The sequence below is a fragment of the Alligator mississippiensis genome, chromosome 3, assembly GCF_030867095.1.
Source record: "Alligator mississippiensis isolate rAllMis1 chromosome 3, rAllMis1, whole genome shotgun sequence".
Lineage (NCBI taxonomy): Eukaryota > Metazoa > Chordata > Crocodylia > Alligatoridae > Alligator > Alligator mississippiensis.
In genome coordinates, this window is record NC_081826.1 from 210,612,553 (window position 1) to 210,635,821 (window position 23,269).

Here is a 23,269-nt window from a genome sequence, read left to right on the forward strand (position 1 = left end):
GCTACTTGCTAGTAAATTTTCTACCTGTAAATACAAGTAACACATTTACTCATGAGTAGTTACTGCACAGTAACACAACTGTAGATGCCAACGAGGAGCAAATTTGCTCCTGGGCAGCCCTGCCACCAGGGGGCCAGCCTGAGGCTAGCCCAAGGGCTCTGGGCTGGAAGCCTCTCCTGCCCCAGGCCTGGGTCAGCTCTATGCCTGACAGCCTCAGGCCCTTAGAAACGTGTAGGCATTTTGAGTCCTGCACACATCCAGGCATACTCCAGGCCCCAGTGTCCCCTGCATAGGCCTGGAGTGGTAGTCCAGACCTGCAGGCTGCTCCAGATTCCTGCCAGGCCTGTCAGTACCCACACCTAGCTGCAGGCAGCTCCTGGCCACTGGGGCCAGCTCCAGCTGCCCGCAGCCCAACCCAGCAGACTACCCAGAGCCTTCACATGCTGCAGGGCATTGCCTTGCCGTGTGGCTGCTAGTCTCATGCTGGGCCCCTGTGCTGGGTGCTGCAGGCAGCTGCCCAGGCCCAACAGCACAGAGGCAGCCACACAGAGGCCCAGAGAGCTGACACAGATGCCCTGATGGCTTCATCATCACCCATGCCAATGCCCACCACCCGGGGCCCCAACTGGTCCATGGAGGAGACTGACAACTTTGTGGTGCTGTGGGACATGGTGGGGGTGCAGTGCCAGGCTCTCCAATGCCCACATGTATGAGGGGCTGTCAGGCCGGATGCAGAAGCACGGATATGACTGGTTGGCACAGGAGTGCTGCATAAGTTTCAAGGTCTTGTGGGCACAGCGGGTTTCCATCTCTGACCACAATCATTGGTCAGAGAGTGCCCGTAAGACCATGCCCATTATGTGGCAACTGACACAGATCCTAATGCCCCAGGACCCAGACTGCAGCTGTGTTGTGTACAGCAGGATGGGCAGCCTGCCCGAGCCCCAGCTCCAGCCTGTCACAGTGACCTGTCACTGAAGGAGGGCCTCACAGGGCACCAGCAGCCCATCCTGCTGAGCTTCCCACCTGAAGCCTTCACCAGCAGCTCTGGGAGTCTGGGCCAGCAAGTGCCTCGACAGTTTAGCAGCCTCAGCCCCAGCTGTGAGGCATAGCTGACAATATCACTGCTGGCCACCAGTAGCACCAGCTCCTCCACAGTGAGGAGCCCTGGATAGATGCCCACATGCCTTGCCCTGCCATCTGAAGAGTCCACCCAGAGCTGCATGCCATTGCTGCCAGCTGGGACAGAGCGGAGCATCCAGCCACACCAGCCTCAGCTACATGGTAAACCCTCCCCACCCTAGCCCCTGCCTCTGCCCCCACTCCCTGCCCCACTCCCTGCCTGGCCCAGCCACACCCCCTTGGCCCCTGGGTTTTCCCTTGCACAGCAAACAGGGAGGTGGGAGGCAGTGCAAAACTTTATTGAGCAGCCCATGACCCCACAGCTAGCTGGGCACAGGACTCTCATGCACCAAAGAATGCGTCAATTCTGGCGGCGATGCCCTCCTCGGCAGTGGGGAGCAGGGACATGAGCAGGGGCAGGACCACCATGGCACCCAGCTGCAGGTCCAGCACTCCTGGCATCAAACACCCACTCTCCGCCAGGCCTTGAAGGCTAGAGTTCCGGAAGATGTAGATGTTATGGGTGCTACCCACCCAGTCGGCACTTACATACTTGGAGGCACCTCAGTGGTCCACAATGGCTTGGAGTGCCCAGAGTGAAAGCCCCTCTGGCTGTAGTAGAGGCAGTCACTTTGGAACAGACAGGTGACAGGGATGTGGGTCCCATCCAGGGCCCCAATGCACTGAGGAAAAATCCCAGGGTATGGAACCCCACCACCACCACAAGAGAGTTGTGTACTCAGAGAACAGTATGCCCCAGCATGTCATGGAGGATGCTGCACAGCTCCAGGATGGCTTCCTCAGCAGTGGCCTTGCCCACACCAAAGAGATGGCCCTCATAGCAGAGGCTGGTAAGCATGGCCAGCTTAAGCAAGGTGAGGGCCAGCCGGTTGTCTGCAGGGAGGGGTGGCCACATGGCAGTGTCCTGCTGCTTTAGGTATGGCCAGAGCTGCTCCAGGAGGTTCCAGAAGGTGGCCTGGGTCATCCAAAATGCCTCCAGCCACTGCTCATCATCTGAGGTCTGCTGAACATAGTTTCATAGTTTCATAGTAGTTAGGGTCAGGAGGGACCTGAACTCATCTAGCCTGACCCCCTGCCACAGGCAGGAATGAATGCTTGGTTCACAAGACCCCAGACAGGTGATCGTCCAACCTCCTCTTGAATTTGCCCAAGGTAGGGGCGAGGACCACTTCCCTGGGAAGTTGGTTCCAGATTGTAGCCACCCTAACTGTAAAATATTGCCTCCTGATCTCTAACCTAAACCTATTCTCCATCAGCTTATTACCATTGTTCCTTGTCACCCCAGGTGGTGCTGGGGAGAATAGAGCTATTCCTATTTGCTGATGATCTCCCCTGATGAGTTTGTAGGCAGCCACCAGGTCCCCCCTCAGCTTCCTCTTGCCAAGGCTGAACAGGTTCAGGTCCCTCAGTCTCTTCTCATAGGGCCTGTCCTGCTGCCCTCTCACCAAATGGATGGCCCTCTTCTGAACCCTCTCCAGGCTGGCCACATCCTTTTTAAAGTGCTGCACCCAGTACTGGACACAGTACTCCAATTGCAGCCTGACCAATGTCGCATACAGAGGGAGTATCACCTCTCCGGACCAGCTTATAATGCATCTTTGGATGCATGACAAGGTATGGCTGGCTGGCCTTGCTGGCTGCGGTCTGGCATTGGTGGCTCATGTTCGTCTTGGAGTCAAGCTCCCTTAACACCATTGGGTGGAGGGCATCTGAACCTGCAGATTTAAAAATGTCCAGCCCTTCCAGAAGATCCCTTACTACCTCTGTGCTGACCCAAGGCCTGTCAGAGCTACCCCCAAAATTGTCCCTATCTCTGGCAGGAGGGGTGTCCTGGTCCCTGTTCAAGAAAACAGAGGCAAAGAAACTGTTAAAAATATTGGCTTTCTCATTTGAGTCTTGCAGGGGCCCTACATTGCATGGTGCCCTCTTCTTGCTCCCAAAGTACTTGAAAAAGGACTTTTTGTTGTCCTTAATCCTGGACACTAGCCTGAGTTCCATCTCTACCTTGGCCTTCCTAATAGCCCTCCTACACTCACCTCCCTTCCACTGGTTGTACACCACCCTTTTAGCCCTCAGGCATTCCTGAATGCCCTTGCTGAGCCAAGGGGGTTTCTGAGCAATCTTACCCCCCCTTGCTTCTCTCAGGGACTGTTACCCTTTGGGACTGAAGGATTGCCCCCTTAAGGTACGACCATCTCTCATGGACTCCCATCTCCTCTATCTTCTGGGGCCCTCAGTGCCTCCCCCACTAATCTCCAAAGCTCATTGAAGTCAGCCCTTCTGAAGTCAAGGGCTTTTGTCTTGCTATAAACCCTTGACACCCTGTGCTGGATAGTGAATTCCAGCAGGTGATGATCGCTATTGTCCAGGTGGTCAAGGACCTGCAGTGCCCTCACTAGGTCATCCCCAGTGACCAGGACCAGGTCCAGCAAGGCGTTACCCCTAGTGGGGCTGTGTACTTCCTGGATAAGGTGAAGGTCCTGTAATACAGCCCAGAACCTACGTGAGCGGTCAGACCTGGCTGTCTGCTCCTCCCAGCAAATGTCTGGGTAGTTTAGGTCACCCATGACAATGACATCCCTTGACCTAATTGCCTCCATAAGCTGACCGGAGAAGTCCCGGTCCAGCTCTTCCCCCTGGTTGGGTGGTCTGTAGTAGACACCCACCATAAGGTCCCTTTTGCCACACCCCCTTTGTAGTTTGACCCATAGTGTCTCTACCCAACCCTTCTCTAACCTGAAGCTAATCCTTGATGATGTGAGTTGCTCTTTGACATAGAGCGCACCCCCCCCCCTGTCTTTCCTCTCTGTCCTGTCCCTTCTATATAGGGTGTATCCCCAAATGCCCACTGCCCAGCCATGGGTAGGGTCCCACCAGGTTTCTGTGAGCCCTACTAAGTCTGGATTGTTACAATCAGGAGGCACAGTTCCTCCTGCTTGCTCCCCATACTACGAGCATTGGTGTAGAGGCACTTGAGGCCTCCTGACGGTGCTCCCCCCTACTCCCAGGACTGTTGTGGCCCCCTACTCCCAGGACGTTGTTGCTTACCTGGGCGTCCCTTTCTCTTGTCACCCTGCATGCTGTCAAAGCACCTCTCCACTCGAAGCAGCCCCTTCCCCCAGCAAAGCTAGTTTAAAGCCTGCCGTACGAGATCAGCCAACCTAAAAGAAAAAATACGATTGCCCTTAGGGGAGAGATGAAGTCCAACAATGTGCAGCCACCACAGATAGAAAGGGGCTGGAGGCCCAGGATGTAGACGTGTCCATCATGTATTAACCAGAATAAATTTTTATTTGGTTTGGTCATATCAGACAAATGTCAATTTTATTAGCAGTTCAAACACAGCATGTTGCATGAATTAGGTAGCGCACATTAAAACTACAATTTTACTAATGTAAAATAAAATGAAAAATAAGAAGGCTAATAAGTGATCTTTTTAATACAGAAGCAAAAGTCAGCATCTAATATGCTTCCATAGAGTAATTTTCTACAGCAGTGATTTTAAAACTGTTCTATGGAACCCTGGGCTTCTGCGATAGGTCAGTAGGGATTCTGCAAAGAAAATGGGGGTAATGGTGGAGCTCGCCAGGAGGCAGTGCACAGCCATTACTGGGCTGGGTCACCTGGCTCCATGCTAGTCTTCAGGATAGGGATAGGAGTTCTGCAGCAGAAGTGATATGAAAGGATTTCATGACTTTTGGAAGTTTGAAAACTACTGTTCTATAGTTTGCCAGTTTCAGTGAACTTTGGATCAGCCCCTGAAGAACTGATTTATGTTTTATTATATTATAACAACAGAAGAATTTCAGTCCAAAAAGAGCTAGCCATTAGAGGTCTAAGGTCTTCGTTGTATCATATTGTATCTAGGACTTTAAAAACATGTATATTTTTTGTCGCTGCCTAGAGATGTTTATGGTTTACTCTGGACAGAAATAAAATGTGAGCAGAAAAAAAGAACAAATGAGGATGAGATGAGAATGGGAGCAGAGTAGTAAATGGGGTGATTCGTATTAGGAAACAGAATGAAATTTTCATTCGCATTTTTAACATTTCCGTGGGATATGTGGATTCATTGAATCTGCATGTGTGAATCTAAAGTTATTTTCAGTTACTTTCTGTTGAATCTGCTAATGCCAATGCACGTGTAGTTTTGTTTTAAGTGTATAATATATTCAGTGCCTGACAGTCTGGCAGCACTCTTTCCCACAGTTACAGCTGGAGTCATTTGTTTATGAAGGCCCTTGGACAAACAAAACAATTTATTTTAAAACAGGGCTGTCCACCTTCTAAGTGACTGGGGGGCTTTACCCCCCTTGGACCATACTAGCAAGGGATGTACTGGTAGGAGCCATGGGCTCTGGAGGCTGCCTGCTCCTTCCTGCTCCACCATGTGCTCCTCCACCCCACTGCATCCCACACCTCTCTGCTGCTGTGTGTGCCCCCTGCACAACTGGTGCACCCCACACCATGCACCTCCTCACTACATCGTTCTCCCAGGCAGCCACCCTTCCCTGCTGTACTGTATGTCCCCCCTGCTGCTGCTGCCCATGACCTCTCACTACACTGGGCATCCTTCAGCCCCAGCGCCCAGGTGTCACGATTCATCCTTAGCTTCCTTGCCATGAGCTCCCCTGCTGCACTGTGCCACGCAGACAGCACGGGCTGTGGGCTCGTCCAGCACTGAATGCCTTGCCATGTTGCACTGCCCTGCCCCCAGGGAAGGGGCAGAGAGGGGAACCCAGAGGGAAGGGAAGAGTCTGAAGGCCCCAGCTGCTTCTGCAACTATAGCAATTTGGGGAGCAGTGGCTGGGCAGGAGGCTGCAGTTTAACCCCTCGCAGGCAGCAAGTGGCCCACAGGCTGCCATTTGAACAGTCCTTGTTTAAAATCTATTATAAACAAAAATAAAACAGATCGTGCAGAGTGTGCTCACTGTGTGTGTCACGGCTTTCCTAATTTTACTGTAACAACTTGAAAACAGCAAGTTCCTCTCATTTAAACAATGATCTACTTTCATTTTGACTTCAAGAAACAGCTCTCTTTAATTCACTGTGGAAATTTCCATTCTTTTTAGCTGTAGGATAAATCTGAGATTGTATTTGATTAACAGGGGAGGGGGCAAGGAGACACAGAGTATGTCTGCTAATTAAGTGTTAGTACATCACTCCTACTTAGAGTTCAGTTCAACTTCTATTTGCTTAACCACAAAAATAGCAATGGAACTAATCCAAGGAAATGAGTTTTATAGATGTCCAAGAATGCATTTTTGCCTTATTTTAGATATCACATTTTTCTGCTACATGCCATAGTAAAGGGGGAGGGGGATAATTCCTGTTCCAAATTAAATGAAAAGTAGCCCTGTTACATGGAGATAGCAGAGGGTCTTTTAAACCTGAAGACTTCCAATGGAACAATTAAACTTAGTGGCTGACTCTTGCAATCGTATCCTATGACTGGGATACGATTGCAAGAGTAAATTTGCTTGTGGCATGTTAACTCTTTTATAGAAAGTGAGGAGAGAGAAAGGAAGCCTTCTGAAGACTTGTCTACATTGAGGGAATTTAAAGATTTTTTCTCAGTGGTTCTCTGGGAATTGATGGTTCTCTTCACTGGGAACTCCAGCATGGGCAAGGCTCTTGAGGTCTCACCCATATTTATTACTATTTCACTCTGAATGGTTGTTAGCTAAAATGGTGTCAAGCTAGTTGTGTAGTACACTGGAAGCCTTTAGTCATGGTGCTTTGCAAGGCAAGGATTTTGTAGAAAAATTGTATTTAGTTACATACTCAAAGATTGTGGACCAGGGATCCTCAATGGTTTTGTGAAGAGTCTGTAACTCAGCTGAAAGTACCTAACATAGTATTTCTTGATTAGAGGCAAGCTCTGTGTTGATGTATGTGCACTGCACTTGGGGCCACTCTCTCCACTGGCCCCCTCATTAGGTTCAGGGTGTGTGTCAGGGGAGGAGGATGATGTCACAAATGTCCTTCCCCTGTAATAATCTTCCAGATACTTATAGTACAGATGATATCCAAGCAGCAGCTTTAAATTGTGTCTATAACCCGTGATGTTCCCCTAAAACAGGATCCTGGATTTAATTTGGTAATGCTCCTGCCTCCCTTTCTGAGCTCTACAAAACTAGACCTCTGGATTAATAAAAATTATAGAGAGGCAAAGGAACCATAACTATGTCATTTCTGTGTCCTTCTGCAGGCCTCACATTCTAGTAATGGAAGTAGGGGATTGTTGGCAATGTTTATTTTTCCTACCTATTTTTAAAAGAGAAACTGAGCAAACAAAGAAATTCTGTGACAACCAACTCTGAAGAGCCAAAGAACTTTCCAAAACCATGCAACACACACAGTCAAAACCATTGCCTTATTCCACACTGTACTTTCTGTCATGTAAAAAAGGCAGGACCTTTGGAACTCTGCTTCCTTCTATATCTATGGCTCTTAAAAAAGACATAACCCACACTATAAAGGTAATATACATATGCACAGAACCAAGGGAACATAAGTAGACCATAAAGAGAAGAAATGTCTATTGTTTAGCCTCAATATTCTAAAACCATTCAAAAATTTGTAAAACTACATTTTGGCGCGGGACATTTTGGTTGATCTCCTCCGGTGGGCTTTAAACTAGCCTCGTCGGGGGAAGGGAAAGTTGAGGGTGGAGGGAGCCATGGAACACTGAACAAAGAGCCACCCACAAGAACAGCCCAGCCAAGACAGGCAATGAGCACAAGAAATACCCAGGTAACAGACAGGGGCCCAGATAGTCCTGGGATTAGTGGGGTGGTGCATGCACTTTCAGGAGGCCTTAAATGCCTTTACACTAATGCTCGTAGTATGGGGAACAAGTAGGAGGAACTTGCCCTCCTGCTAGCTAACACAAACCCAGACATAGTGGGGCTCCCTGAAACTTGGTGGGATCCAACACATGACTGGGCGGTAAACATCAGGGGCTATAGGCTGTACAGGAGGGATAGAACAGGGAGGAGAGGTGGGGATGTGGTGCTTTATGTCAAAGAGCAATACACGTCCTCAACAAATAGCACTGGGTCAGAGGAGGGGCAGACTGAAGTGTTCTGGGTCCGTATACAAGGGGGTCGGGGGGAAAGGGACTTAACAGTAGGGGTTTACTACAGGCCACCCAACCAGGGGGAAGAGCTGGACCAGAAATTCTCAGGTCAGCTTGCGGAGGCAGTAAAGTCAAGGGACATGGTCATCATGGGTGACCTAAACTACCCAGACATCTGCTGGGAAGAGCAGTCAGCCAGGTCTGACCACTTATGTAGGTTCCTAGCCAAGTTACAGGACCTCCATTAACCAAGGAGGTGCACAGTCCCACCAGGGGAAATGCCTTGTTGGACCTGGTCCTGACCATGGGCAATGACCTGGGGAGTGGACTGTGGGTTCTCAACCACATGGGCAATAGCAATAATTGCCTACTGGAATTTACCATCCATCACAGGGTGCCAAAGGCCTGCAGCAAGGCAACAGCCCTAGACTTCAGGAGGGTGGATTTCAATGAGGTAAGGAGACTAGTTGGGGAGGCATTGAGGTCCTGGAGGGAAGGGGAGTTGGGAGTCCAGGAAGAGTGGTCGTTCCTTAAGGAGACGATCCTCTAAGCCCAAAGTGTGACAATCCACATGTGGATCAAAGGGGGCAGGAGTGCTCAAAAGCCCCCATGGCTCACCAGAAGCATCCTCAAACATCTCAAAGCTAAAAAGCAGGCGTACACCCAATGGAAGGGAGGGGCCATCACCAAGGATTATAGCTCCATTGCTCAAGATTGTAAGGGGGACTGTTAGGAAGGTTAAGGCGGAGATGGAACTGGGACTAGCGACCCGGATCAAGGATAACATACAAGTCCTTTTTTTCCTAGGGAAGTGGTCCTCGCTCCTACCTTGGGTAAATTCAATAAGAGGTTGGATGAACACCTGTCTGGAGTCATGTGATCTCAGTGTGTGCTCCAGCCAGTGGCAGGGGGTCAGACTAGATGATCTATTTAGGTCCCTTCTGACCCCTAACTACTATGAAACTATGAAATACATAGCAGGTAAAAAGAAGGTACCAGGTAATGTAGGGCCTCTGCAGGATACGCTAGGGAATCTGGTGGTCACGCCAGATGACAAAGCTAACCTCTTTTACAATTTCTTTGCCTCCATCTTTTTGAGCAGGGACCAGGGCATCCCCCCCGTCACTTGGATCCCTGACGGACCCAGAGGAGGCGCTGCCAGGCCCAGGGTCAGTGAGGACCTAGTCAGGGAACTTCTGGTGGGTCTAGATGTGTTCAAATCAGCTGGTCCTGACGATCTCCATCCCAGAGTGCTGAGGAAATTAGCAGAGGTCATTGTGGGACCCCTGGCACAGCTTTATGAGCACTCGTGGTGCTCTGGCGAGGTGCTGGAGGACTGGACAAGGGCCAATGTGGTCTCCATTTTCAAGAAAGGGAGGAAGGAGGACACAGGAAACTACAGGCCCGTTAGTCTTACCTCAGTCCTGGGGAAGCTCTTTGAGAAAATTATCCAGGAGCACATCTGCAAGGGTCCAGCAGGGGAGATCATGCTTAGGGGCAACCAACATGGGTTTATTCGAGGCAGGTCCTGTCAGACCAACCTGGTGGCCTTCTATGACCAGGTCACCTTGGATGCAGGTGTCGCAGTAGATGTAGTCTTTCTAGACTTTAGGAAGGCCTTTGACACCGTCTCTCACCCCATTCCCATTAAGAAATTAGGTGACTGTAGTATCAATGCCTACACAATCAGATGGGTCGCCAATTGGCTGGACGGCCACACCCAGAGAGTGGTGGTGGATGGGTCTTTTTTGACCTGGAGGGATGTGGGCAGTGGGGTCCCTCCAGGGCTCGGTCCTTGGGCCCACACTGTTTAACATCTTCATCAGCGACTTGGACGAGGGGGTGAAAAGCACCCTGTTCAAATTTGCAGACAACACTAAGATGTGGGGAGAAGTGGGCACGCTGGAGGAGAGGGACAGGCTGCAACTAGATCTAGACAGGTTACAGGGGTGGGCAGATGAGAACAGGATGGGATTCAATACTGACAAGTGCAAGGTACTGCACCTAGGGAGAAAGAACCAGCAGCATACCTACAGGCTGTGGAACTCCCTTCTCATCAGCACAGAGGCAGAAAAGGATCTTGGTGTCATTATTGATTCCAAAATGAACATGGGCTGCCAATGTGAGGACATGGTCAGGAAAGCTAACCGCACCTTGTCATGCATCCACAGATGCATCACAAGCAGGTCCAAGGAGGTGATCCTCCCCCTCTATGTGACACTGGTCAGACCACAGATGGAGTACTGCATCCAGTTCTGGGCACTGCACTTCAGAAGGAATGTGGCCATCATCGAGAGGGTCCAGAGGAGGGCCACTTTCATGATCATGGAGCAGCAAGGCAGGCCCTACAAGTGGAGGCTATGGGACCTGAACCTGTTCAGCATTCACAAGAGAAGGCTGAGAGGGGATCTGGTGGCCATCTACAAACTGGCCAAGGGGGACCATCAGGCTATGGGGGAGTCCCTGTTCCCCTGAGCACTACCGGAAGTAACGAGGAACAACGGCCATAAGTTGACCAAGGGTAGATTCAGGCTAGATATCAGGAGGCACTACTTCACTGTCAGGGTGCTAGGATCTGGAACCAACTTCCAAGGGAAGTGGTGCTCACTCCTACCCTGGGGGTCTTCAAAAAGAGGCTAGACAATCACCTGGCTGGGGTCGTTTGACCCCAGCATTCTTTCCTGCCCAGGGGTTGGACTTGATGATTTGCTCAGGTCCCTTCTGACCCTACCTACCATGAAACTATGAAATTATGACAGAAATTACACAAAGTGGAATAAATGGTCAGAACCTGGTTCCAATCTGTAGCAAAACAGAGGTTCATTGCACAAAAGGCCAAAGCCAGTTTAAGATAAACCTGGATGGGTGTAGTATCAGACTTAATTGATTTTTAGGTTAAATTGGTTTATTGAACTTTTGTCCAAGATCCCCTCCAGATTCAAGTTAATGCAGTCCTCCAGCATCCCAGGATGCTTTGCACCTCCCCTGCAAACCACCCCTCACAGGGTGGGCAGGCTAGCCTTGGCCCAAACTGTCTTCTCTAGCAGAGTAGGGAGGCATACTCCACCTCCCCACCCCCAGCTTCTGGCCTGGGCCACTGTAGGCATGTGGCTGCATTTCCAGAATCAAAAGTGAATGTCTGTTCACTTATTTATCAGTTTAGTCTACACAGTTTAGACTAACCTATGGGCTAAGTACAGACAGTCAAAAAGCCTGAGGCAGAATTGATTCACTCTTTATAGGTTAGTCTAAGCTGTGTAGATTGAACTGATAAGCAAGTAAACAGGCATTCATTTTGATTTTGGAAATGCCGCTACTTGTCTGCAGTGGCTCAGGCCAGAAGCCAGGGGGTGCTAGAGCATGCCTCCCTGCTTGGCTGGAACAGACAACCTGGGTCAAGCCTAGCCTGTAAGGGGAGGGGGGGGGTGTTCAGGGGAGGTGCAAAGCAGCCTGGGATGCTGGGGGACTGAGTTAACTTCAATCTGGAGGGGATCTGGGTCAGAAGTTCAATAAACTGATTTAATCTAAATCAGTTACATCTGATATTATATCCATTCAGGTTTATCTTGAACCAGTTTCAGCCATTTTGAAAGCGGTTTATGTGCACTGAACTTCTGTTGTGTTACAGGTCTGAACCAGTTTTCAATCACTTATGCTAACTTATGTATAACTTCTGTCCCTAGCCATGAAGATTGAATTGATTCAGCCTTTGCTTTTTGACTGTCTGTATTTAGCCTTTATAATGGCAAAGGTCTCCTGACAAAGAATGTTGCCAGCCTGAGGAAAAATGTCTTTCTTTTGAAAGTTTGTCTAACTTTATCTGAACTTCATAGTTGGTCCCATAAAAGATATCACCCTAAAAAATCCTTACCAGGAAAGTAAAAATTAAAAAAAAAATTATAAACAGCTGTATACAATGCATTATAACAGAACTATGTGTAGTTTTAACTGTAAGTGTCCTTATGTATTTTGTCAATAATAAGTTATACTCAAGCATCATAATGCTAATATTCTGACCAGTGGTGCCCCTTGGTAACTCCTATATTCTGAATCCCATTATGATCAATAGATTTCTATTTTTTTCAGTGGAATTTGGAACAGGTCCATAAGTATTGGTGAACTGCTTTACCTGTCATGAGCCAACTTCCTAAACATTAGTATTCTAGTTATTAATCAGTATCCTTTGCTGTTATTTTTACATCCATTAATAAGGACAATGAATGAATTGGATCACATTTCACATTCATAGATATTGATTTATTTATGGGAATCAGTGGTGATTTTCTTCCTTCATTCTTATTATTTCAATTTATATTAAGCAGCAGATATAATTTTACAAAAGCAATGTGACCAGCTCTGCAGAATTTCAACTTGTGTTTATATAGTATTCCCTTCTGGTATTTCTGCGTGTACAAAAGCGATTTTCCCCCTGTTCCAGCTTTCTAAATGCTAACCTTTTTGTTTAAAGGCAATTCCTTTGTGTGGCTAGTCTTTAGCATGCTTCATCTGCTTTCCATTCTCCTGCCTCTAGCCGAAGGCAATTACCTCAATGCAGCTGGGATAAAATAAGCAGAAATTCTTTTTTTAACCAAGGGAATATCTTGGCAACGATCACATTTCTTCTGAAACACATTGATTACTTGTATTACAGTAACCCTTCAGGCCATAAATTAGGGCTAGGTAGTACAAATAGGAAATTAATAAATTGTTTGATTTACATTCGGATTAACAAATGACTTGATATCTTAATATTTATTAGCTGTTTAGCATAATGGCTTATAAATTAATTTTATTGAAAGGAACTTTAATGCTGTTATTAAGTTAAGAAATACTCAGCTTAGTAGCACATTCTTATAAAAATGCACAGGCCAAAATACTGTCTTACAATATAGCTAGATATTAATTCTTCTGGATATCAGAAGTAATGCAGCATCTTTCACAGACAATGGGAAATCATGAAGCACCAAGAACTTTTTCAATGAAGGGACATACTTTGGGCACAATCCTGATTAAAGTCCAATTAGAGATTTTTTTGCCTTTGACTTCAGTCAGAGCAGAAACACATTCAATTAAAAAATATACGTAAAGTACATTTTTGGCATGTAGTACACACGCTGATTCCATACTTAGATTTCAGCCTAGCACTAATCTTCCATAAATACCATTCTAGACATGAAGAATTAAGCAGAAGCCAATGGTTGATAGAACTCTCCTATATTATAATGAAGTACCAAAGAAGTGCTAATATATACACAAATACAGTGGAATGGTTTGGGACAATTTCAATCATTTTTAAACTTGGTTGTGATCTTCCCTGTTAGGTTTAAATATGAAATGTTGCATGAGCTATACTTTCAGATCACTGCTAGATCCATTCATTTTGGTCATCAGCTTCTTCCAGACACACAGAGCTTTTAACTTTTCAAACACAGCACATGTAAATTGTGGATGTGAATTCTGCTGTATGTTTGGAAGTTTGAATGTGAGCAGGGAATTGAAAGGATATTGTTAAACCATACAATGGATGAGTTGCATGGAAAAATATCAGGAAGAACTTTAACTATAATCTTTCATTTCTTCTTATACTCAGTAGAATTAAGAGTATGCCTTAATTTTAGTTACTGAGAAACTACACAATGCTTTTCTTGGGTATGATTTTTATATACCAGAGAGAGCGCGCACAAGAGAACAAGTTTACGATACAGCTTATCAAAATGTTTAAACTAACTTTAAATAATCCAGGATAAATGTTGGAAAAAAAGAGTTTTCCATTAACTTATGAAATAAGATGCTTTGAAACAAGCTCAGCATCAAATTCCTGTTGGATGGTTGGTCTATCTTTTTCTGAGGTGATATCTGAATCTTGTCACATGGAAGCAATTTAGTGGCTTAAATCTCAGTGGGGGCCCCAGTGTAGCACACAAGTGGAGGCAATTGCTGTCTCTGATAGCTAGATAAATGGTTCATATAATAAAGCAAGAATTTGGTTGTGAATGTTGCATAGTCTGTGTGATTTTAGATTTAAATCCAGGCTGGGACCAATGTGATGAGTCCTATAAAAAGTGTTTGCAAGGAAGTGGGTTTAGCAACCTATCTCTAGAAAGCTTCTGTTTTATGATAGTGCTAAATTTTAAAATCCAGCATTTTTTAATTGGAATTGTTCCATCTTTATTCTTTAGCTTGGGACTCTTTCTGAGCAATTCTGCTGCCAGGGATTTTGAGAAGTAAACTTGACTGTAGAAAACCAAACTGTTGTGTAAAGCTAGAAAACAGATTGGAGATAAGGATGCCCCCCTTCCTATTTAAAAACAAATACTGAAAGAGCTTTTCATCCTTCAAGATGTGATATTTGCTGTTTGATATCTCCTGAAAGGTATGCTGGGTATTGGATTTGTATTTGGTTAAACATAGATTAGTCTTCATAGTAAAAAGGGGTTATCAGATAAAAAAATCACAGTGACTTCTGCAAAAAACAATATAAGAACATTTGTGGTAGTTTGAATAACGCCTCATCGTGATGCTGCCATTTTTTTATTTTTATTTTTTGCTGAGGACCTTGATTAAAAAAGAAAGTAGAAGCAAGCCAAAAATGTCTTGTTTCTACTTTTAATCATAGACTAGACTGCTACATTTCAGGCAAAACAAGAACCAACTAGGAAAAATGTAAGACTATATTAAAACAGGGTTTAGTTCTAGTATTAAGACAAGAAATCATCATGGGTCTGGGGAAAAATAATCCCAGAAAACAGCATTGAACTGTACTCAAGGCATTATTCTGATATAAAACCATTGTTGTTATCAATGTGTACAGTTCCATTTGTTACATTTAGACTGGGGCACCCAATCTTAATCAGTGCTCTAACTTTAGATTCATAAAAGGTTAACCCAATCTAGGAGGGTTAACTTGACATAGCAAATACCTGCATGCATTCACAGCACAGCCCTGTTCTAACCCTTCCCCCCAACCCTAACTGGGCTGTTTTTAGCCCCTTAACTACCCCTGCCCCCACCTGACCAGGTAACCACCTCACAGATCTGCATGAGCTTCTCCCATTTTAGGTTTTAGTTGCTATGCAGGCAACTTAAAGTAAGCCACCTAAACTTAAACCAGGTGTGGTGAATACTTGTTTGCCCCTATCTGTATAATATTTCATCCACACAAATTCATAAAATTAAAAAAATATATTTTTTTTGGTTAACTCAAAGCATTTTCTTCAATGAAGAACACCTTGCCTAGCTTTCAGATTATTTAATCCTTTTTACTACGTGTCTTTAAAAAGTACAGTCAGTTTCAAAATAGAAGTGTTATTTCAAATTAAGACATTGAAAATATTTTATTTAGGGAAAGTTTAAATTAAATACTTTCAAAATTTTCAATTTTTAAAATCATTTTGGTCGAATGATACTAGTCACCAAATTAAACCTGATTTTGCAAACTATTTTGGTGGAATTTCTTGTTCACCAAAGAATTCACTCACCTCTACATGGGGGTCATGGTGGGTAATCATGGATCTGAGCTTCAATTGCAGTCCTCTGGCCAAAAGGGCTAATGTAAACATTGATATCTAAGCAGGGGAATAGTGAACAGCAATAGAGATTATATTCTCTCTCCATCTGGCCCTAGTGTTCAGTTCTGATACATCCAATTCAAGAGACATGTTGAAAATTTGCAAGTGATTCAAAAAAGAACCATGAGAATGACTGAAAGATTGGCAGTCATTCCTCACAGCAGTAGTCTCTAAGTTTCAATCTCTCTAGCTTATCAAAAAGAAGGTTAAGAGGTGACTTGATCACAACCTATAGATGACAGCATGAGCGTGACAATTTGGGAAACCTGTCAATATACAACCGAGGAATTCTGACTGATATGAAATTGGTGTGTTATGAATGCCTCAGTGTTCTCCAACACCTTAAAAAAATACAGCCTTTTAATATCACAATAGCTCAGAACTTCTACGGCTGAGAAGCTGAGGGAGAGGGTTCACAAATGCAGGACATTTAGGCAGGAAAGAAGGGCATGCTTTCATATCAGAAGGGGTCTGGTCCCAGAGAAGACTGACAGAATGCTCCAGGATGGGTGGTACAGAAATGTATTTAGGGTTTTCTTCTTCTTGGCTGATTTGTGTGTCATTTATGCTACTTAAACTAAATCATATTTGTATCTAGAATCCTTTGCAAATCATGCTTGACTCTTTGGTTTCACTATTATGTGTCTCTGAGGAGATGGACTCTAAACTCATAGGCTGGATCTCTGGGATAGAGTGTCAATAAGCCATTGGGAATATGGGGGAATCAGTATCAGCCTCAAGGAGGCTGGAACAGATAGGTAGTAGGGTCTCAGTTCTACAGATGGATGAGAGAGAGCCTCCCTAAGAAGTATGGCATAGAAGCAAAGGGAAAAGACAGTACTTCAGTTGAAGTTGAAGAGCTCAAAGACTATCCAAAGTGAGATCATTCCAAATTATAAAAGTTTCATGCCAGTCTGGGGCCACTCGGGATCAAGATATTGATCAGGGCTGGGATTGATAAGCAGAATCCAAGGTTAAATTAGGCCAGGAAGCCAGGAGGCCAATTCAAGAGTGAAGTCCAGGGACAAGCTGAGTTAAGAAGCCAGGAGATCAAACAGAGAGTGAAGTCCAGAGGGCAAAACAAATCAAGAAGCTGGGAGATCAAACAGTGCAAAGCCCAGGGAGGTCAGCTGAATTAAGAAGTGACGAGTAAACACATTATGAATGACAAGGTAATTTCTTACATTACATTTTCAATCAAACTGTGAGGAAAATGGCCAAGTAGTTTACATTATTGAATATCTTAAAGAGGAAAAGTAAAAAGAACAATGGTAGAGAAAGAAAAGTGATGAACTTTTCATTTTCGGTTACAAGGAAATCTGTCAAAATAGCTTGTAGAAAGGGTCACATTTTAAATAACATCAACACAAGTAGCATTTGTTTCAGAAGCTAAGGAGTTCAAGCACATATTTACAGGTGCATTTGGTATTTTCCATTGCTTAAAACTGTCTAGTCTGCACCAAACTAGTATTATCTCATATTCTTAATATATATTGGCTTGTACCTTTGAATTTGGCATTTGCTTCTTAGCAATTTAAGAAGGCATTATATTGTATAGTTTGTTTCTTTATTTTTAATGAAAGCATCCTATAAACATTTTTACCACAAGGTGGAACTGCATGACTTAGTGGATTAAGTATGGTTCTTACTGCAATGAACCCAGTTATCCTTAAGTACTAAACAGAATTAACAGTCTGATTTTAGTCCCTTCTGGATATGGACAACAAACACTAGCTGATCTCTGGTATTTTTCATTTTATCACATCAGTTCCCAATACTGAGCACCATCAAATTGCATCTTGTCACCCCCCACCAAAAAAGTCATCACATAACATCAAGGCCTCTGTGATGTTGTAACATCCATAGCATGATGCATTTTGCCTGGAAAGTTAACTTGCAACGTAGTAAAGCAACCTCTTCAAAATATATTTGTATAGAAAAATCCATACATTAAACATTTGAGCTCTACTTCCTTCGAGTTACAGAAGTTTTTCAGCAGGCAACAAACCTAACCCTGCTGAAATTACTGGAAGTTTTGCCATGGACATTGCTACAGCCAGAATTTCATCCTCCAACATTGGAACCCCCCCCCCCCCCCGGCTTTTTTTTTTTTTTTTTTTTCTTCTTCTTTTTTTTAGATAAATGTGAGCAACACCTGCTGTTCCTCCTCTGGTTTTACTCAGTCCTGACACAGACAAAGTCCAACTGAATCCAATTAATTACCAGCTGGGTAGCTGGTAATTAATTACCAGTAAACTCCCATAATTACTAATCATGGGAAAGAGGTGCTTTCTAACCAAAATGATTCAGGGCATGTCTGTGAGCTGAAAAACTGAGGGAGGATTTGTGTCTGCTGAGAGAAAATCCTGCCAAGGTTTGCCAGTGATTTCCATTACTCCTTTTCTCAGAGTTGGTTTGTATCTGCTGACCCTAATTCTGTCTTAGAACTAGGTGAAAAATGATGTAGATGTGCTTAGAGACTACACGGATGGGTTCCAGAAGAAAAGACTAGAGGTAGGTAGGGTTTGAGAAACCAAGTATTTCAGAAGTACTTGATGGCTGGGTTTTATTCCTTCAACTTCATGCTAAACCAGCAAAATAAATAAACAAGTTTCTCCCTGTTTGGTAGGGCAGCCAAGGTTTTTTTTTTTTTTCAAAGCCATGTCCATGTGTCACAGGAGCTGCTGTGCTTTTCCAGCAGGCAGGGTTATAACTTATGATTATGGTGTTAGTTCTGAGTACATCTGGAGAAGACAGCCCACCAAATATTTTGGCTCATTTCACATATTATCACGACTGTAATTACATACATGGTAAGGTTACAAGTAATTATGTTTGGTTCTTTTATTCTATATGAATGTACCCAGATCTTCCAGAAAGAGAACCCTGGTTTTATGCAAGAGTATAATTTCTTTGTAGAGAATGGAGTTTATTCCTCCACTCTGGAGTACCTGTTTCCTTGCCATCCTTCTCTTGCTGCTGAGTGTACCAATTACTGAGCCTTGAGGGAAACCTCTCTGATATAGGCTGAACTCAGCTATTTATCTGATTGGCTCATTCTCCTTTACAACATATATTTTTGTGATGCTGATCTCTCTTCTTTTAAGGGTTATCTTAAAATAAATATGCATGACTTTCACAGTCTTGTCTGCCACAAGTGCAGGGAATTCATACCTTGTGAACAAACTGCTCTTTGCAGTATACTTTTCTGCCCCTTTTCAATCACCATGCAGAGCACTGAACAATTTCCATGTACAGAAAGATATTTTCCAGCAGTATTCCTTACAAAATGATCCACATTCCTTTTAGGAAACCTAGGGAGATGCTATAAAGGACGGGGAGGGACCACAGGCATTTTAACTGGAGAACTCAAGTATTACCAGTATACTTCCTGATTCAGAGTCTGTGCCTTGAAGTTTCAGCAGGCAAATAGTTTGCTAGGGGAAAAAGATGGATGTAGATATTTTTCATCTGTATTAATGATTGATAAAAGAATTCAAAGAGACCCGATAAAGAAACTAACATGATGACTTTATACTAGCTCCTCCCTGTACCACATTCAATTGGTGTTAGCAAGTATGAACAGGTCTTATTGGCACTGAAGGAACTCTGTCTGGGATCATGAACAGAGAATTAAAATGAATGAAAAACTGACTACTTGTATCAGTGCTACTTTTCAAACTGCTCAAACTCCAGAGTTATAGAAATCCATATATGCATATGTATATACATACATGTATAGGGCAGCTCTAGAAACTATAAACCCTCTGAGAGAGAGAGACCATGTATTGATAACCCCGAGTGGAGAAGTGATTAGCCATGTTAGTCTGAGGTAGGCAGAAGGTAGAGAAGGATGGCATTGTGGAGACTGAGATTTCATAGGGTCAGCCTACTTTGTCAGATGTCACCCTGGCTTACCTTGTTTAACTAATCTAGTTTGATTATGAGAGTCTAAGATGAGATGGCAGGAGACAATCTTGTAAATGTAAGCCAAGTGTATTTGATACAGAAATTGCCAAGAAACAAGAAGCATACAGCCCCTTGATGCCATTTTTACAATCACTTTTATACCGAGAATTGTATTTTAAAACTCATTATCCACAAACTCACAAAGCAAGATTAAGTACCCAAAGACCAGTAAAATCCTGATACTATCATACAGAAAAGTAAGACGGGCATCTCTTTACCGTCTCTTGAATCATTAGTGTCTTAAGATGTGGATACATAGCACAATTACTATGGAATAGTTAATCCTGATTTTACTCTGTTGCTAGGAATGGACACACAAGTAGCTCTTTCAAGCTAGCTGTCCATGTTAAGTCCTGTCACAGTGCTATGGAAACTAGTATATCCCTCTTGGGATGAAACTGCCCATGTAGTAAATTCCCATGTAGCAAAGTTACTAATACATTTTTCAAGAGGCAACTTTGCCCTGCATTTGAGTGATTTACTGCACAGTAGGGCTGTGTGTTGTGTGTCTGCTCCCCCTTTACTGCATAGTAAAGTCAAGTTTACTGCAGAGAAAATATGACAAGTCTTTTTTCTTAGACTTAAATGCTGTAACCGCTTATGCATAGGCATACCTTTACAGTAATCTTAAACCTTTGGCTAGTTGTTTGAAATATTGGGTTGCCTGTGTGGTTTTGGTAATAGGTTAGACAAGGATTTCCTTGGTGTGGTTTGGATAGGGATGATCCTGCATCAGGTGGATGGTTTGACTAAATGACTTCTAGAGCTCCTCTCCAGACCTGCTTTTCTATAAGGACAATCAGAAGGTGAAAAAGAAACCTTTCACAAAGGGGAAACAAATTGAGCATAGTCAAAATGTGTCTTATTTTGGCTTTTATTCCCCAAGCCCAACTCCCATAGTCCTTGAAAAATCCAAAATGCAATAGGACATATACAAGTTTGCTTCTCGGGGCAGACTATATGGCTTATGCATTGCCACAGAAATAACCCCAAAGTCATTCATACAAAGTGCTTGAGAGCTAATGCTTGTCTACTTGATCTCTTTATGTCATTAAAGCTGCATGCGCTGAAGGTGGTCACAACAAGATGCTGATTTCCCCTCTACCAGTTTTCTGTTCCTTTAATTATAAACAGCAAGATGACAAGAAATCCAAGGAATCAGAGCTTTATTTTGAATATATAAAACAAATAAAAAAATCTATGAGCTACAAATGCATAGAAAAGGGCAATGGGGTGGGGGGAAGCAAAAAGATTGCAGAACTGTATAAATAATTTGAACAGACGGTAAGGCGCTTGTGACAGATGCCTGCAGGAAAAACCCACTTCAGAATAAACCCTTGTAAGAGAAACTATGTTTGCTGGTCCCTAAATAAACAAATCTCATAATATAAACAGTATTACCACATACTCTCATCCTCTCAGATCACCCAGAAATCTTCTCTGGATGTTTTCATGAATGAACTAGGAAGACAATCCTTGGCTCGCTCTTTCTTTTCTCATGTACTTTAAAGAGAGAGATGTCAAAACAGGATTTTTCCAGATCATGGCGACTTGGACTCTGTCTCCAAAATGACTGTGATGGTTAGTTACTCCTTAAAGAAATCTGCAATAGAGGTCAAATCTTAAGACTACTTGTGTGAGCTGGATAAGGTTAATTGTGTGAGCTGATTCCTTTAGAGAGTTCATGAAGAAAGCACTGATGGAAGCCCAGGTGAAACCCTTTCCCATAAATATTTTCAAGAAGCAATCCTTATTCCCATGAAACATGTATCATCTTAACCAATTTGTCTAGATCATATTTCAACTAAATCTATGTAAACACTTCACCATTAAACAAGTGGAAAAACAGAGATTATGAAACATAATTTTCAAATAATTATTACATTTTAAGAAATTGAACATTCTCAAGGTAATTAGCATTTCTTAAACTTAAAGAAATAATGAAATAAAGCAGCCTATATTCTTAAGTAGAAAGGACCATAGCCCCACAGAATATAGTGCACAATGGACATTTAAATACGTTTTCAATATACATATCAATTAATCCTTTGCCCCAGCATAATATCATGTGACCATGCATTCTGTTCTTGAATATCCCCACTGGGGTCAGTTCCATCTTTTCCTTTGGGAAGACCTGTTTTCAAGCCTAGCCATCTCCCCTAGGGCAACTCTTATATTTTGAGTCTCAGATCAACGTTTAGGTCATTAAAGTGAGTATTCATAACACAGCGTCTCTTTTACAGCCCTATGTTTGTGTGTCCATATAAAATATACTTTCACTTGTGCAGTACAATGCAAATTTGAGTATTCAGATTCAAAACTGGTCATTTTGCAGTGTTCTTACAGACAGTTGAGCCTAAAGTGTTGTGTTTACTGAAATTACTCAATTTTAAGACATGGGTATTTTTCCCATTTAAAATGGGGGGAAAGACCCTTGTTTTAGAGCAGAGTAGTAGGATGGTGGGGGGCAGGGGAGGCAATTGGCTGCTGTGGCTTGGGCTCCAGCCCCTACCCAGGGTTGGAGCAGTAGTCACAGAAACAGCTGCTGCCTGCTCCCCACCCTTATTGCCCTTGCATTCTGCCATGTCCCCCCCAAACCTTCCTTTCCCCATCTCTCCAGCCCCCACACAGCTTCTGCTCCTGCAACTGCCCCACTCCCTCCCACCTTACCTTTGCTCTGTGCCTGCAGGCTCCATCTGCAGTGCAGCCTGGGGCACTGAGCACAGCCCCATTGGCGCACGGCTGCTCTAGGCTGGCTGGGGCCATGCTCAGTGCTCCAGCTAGAACAGGGATAGAGCGTGCCAGCAGGGGTAAGGGGTTGAGTGGGGAGCAGAGGCTAGGAGGACTGGAGGGAGAGGGGAGGAGAAGCTGAGGGACAAGGGTAAGAGGGGGAGCAGAAGGGGAGGGGGAAAGGGGGCTTATGGCTGCAGAGGCGGCAGTGGTGGTAGTGGGGAAGGCACAAGCAAGTGACAACCTGCTTGACTGACCTCCCGCTGCCTGCCCCCCTGCAGCAGTGGGCTGGGGGGAAATCAATTAAAGACAACCCTTGAATAATTAGATTTTCTACATGAAAAATTATAACAAACGTATACATTTTCCACGTAGAGAATCTAATTGTTGGGGGCCATCTTAAATTTAGGGTCACCTTAGATTCAAATAAACACAGTCATTATAGCTTTAAGATCTCTATATACTTATTGTAGAGCAATGCCAAAATGTCATGTTTTCAACACTTGCATGAAAGCTGAAAACAAATAATTTTTGCTAGTATTAGTTATTATAAAAGCAGTTATTTGCTGATGGGAAAGCTATTTTCCCCTAGGAGAAAGGCAATATCTGAGGACTACCAATTTCAATGGCGGTTCCTTGCAAAGGTCAAGAAGACTATATGGCCCCTAATATGAATGAACTGTAAAATGCCAAGGCATCTACTTAATGACATGGCTTCGGGGACATTAAAGTTTCTCAAATGGGTTAAAATAATGTGAGCGACATGTCAAACTTGTGT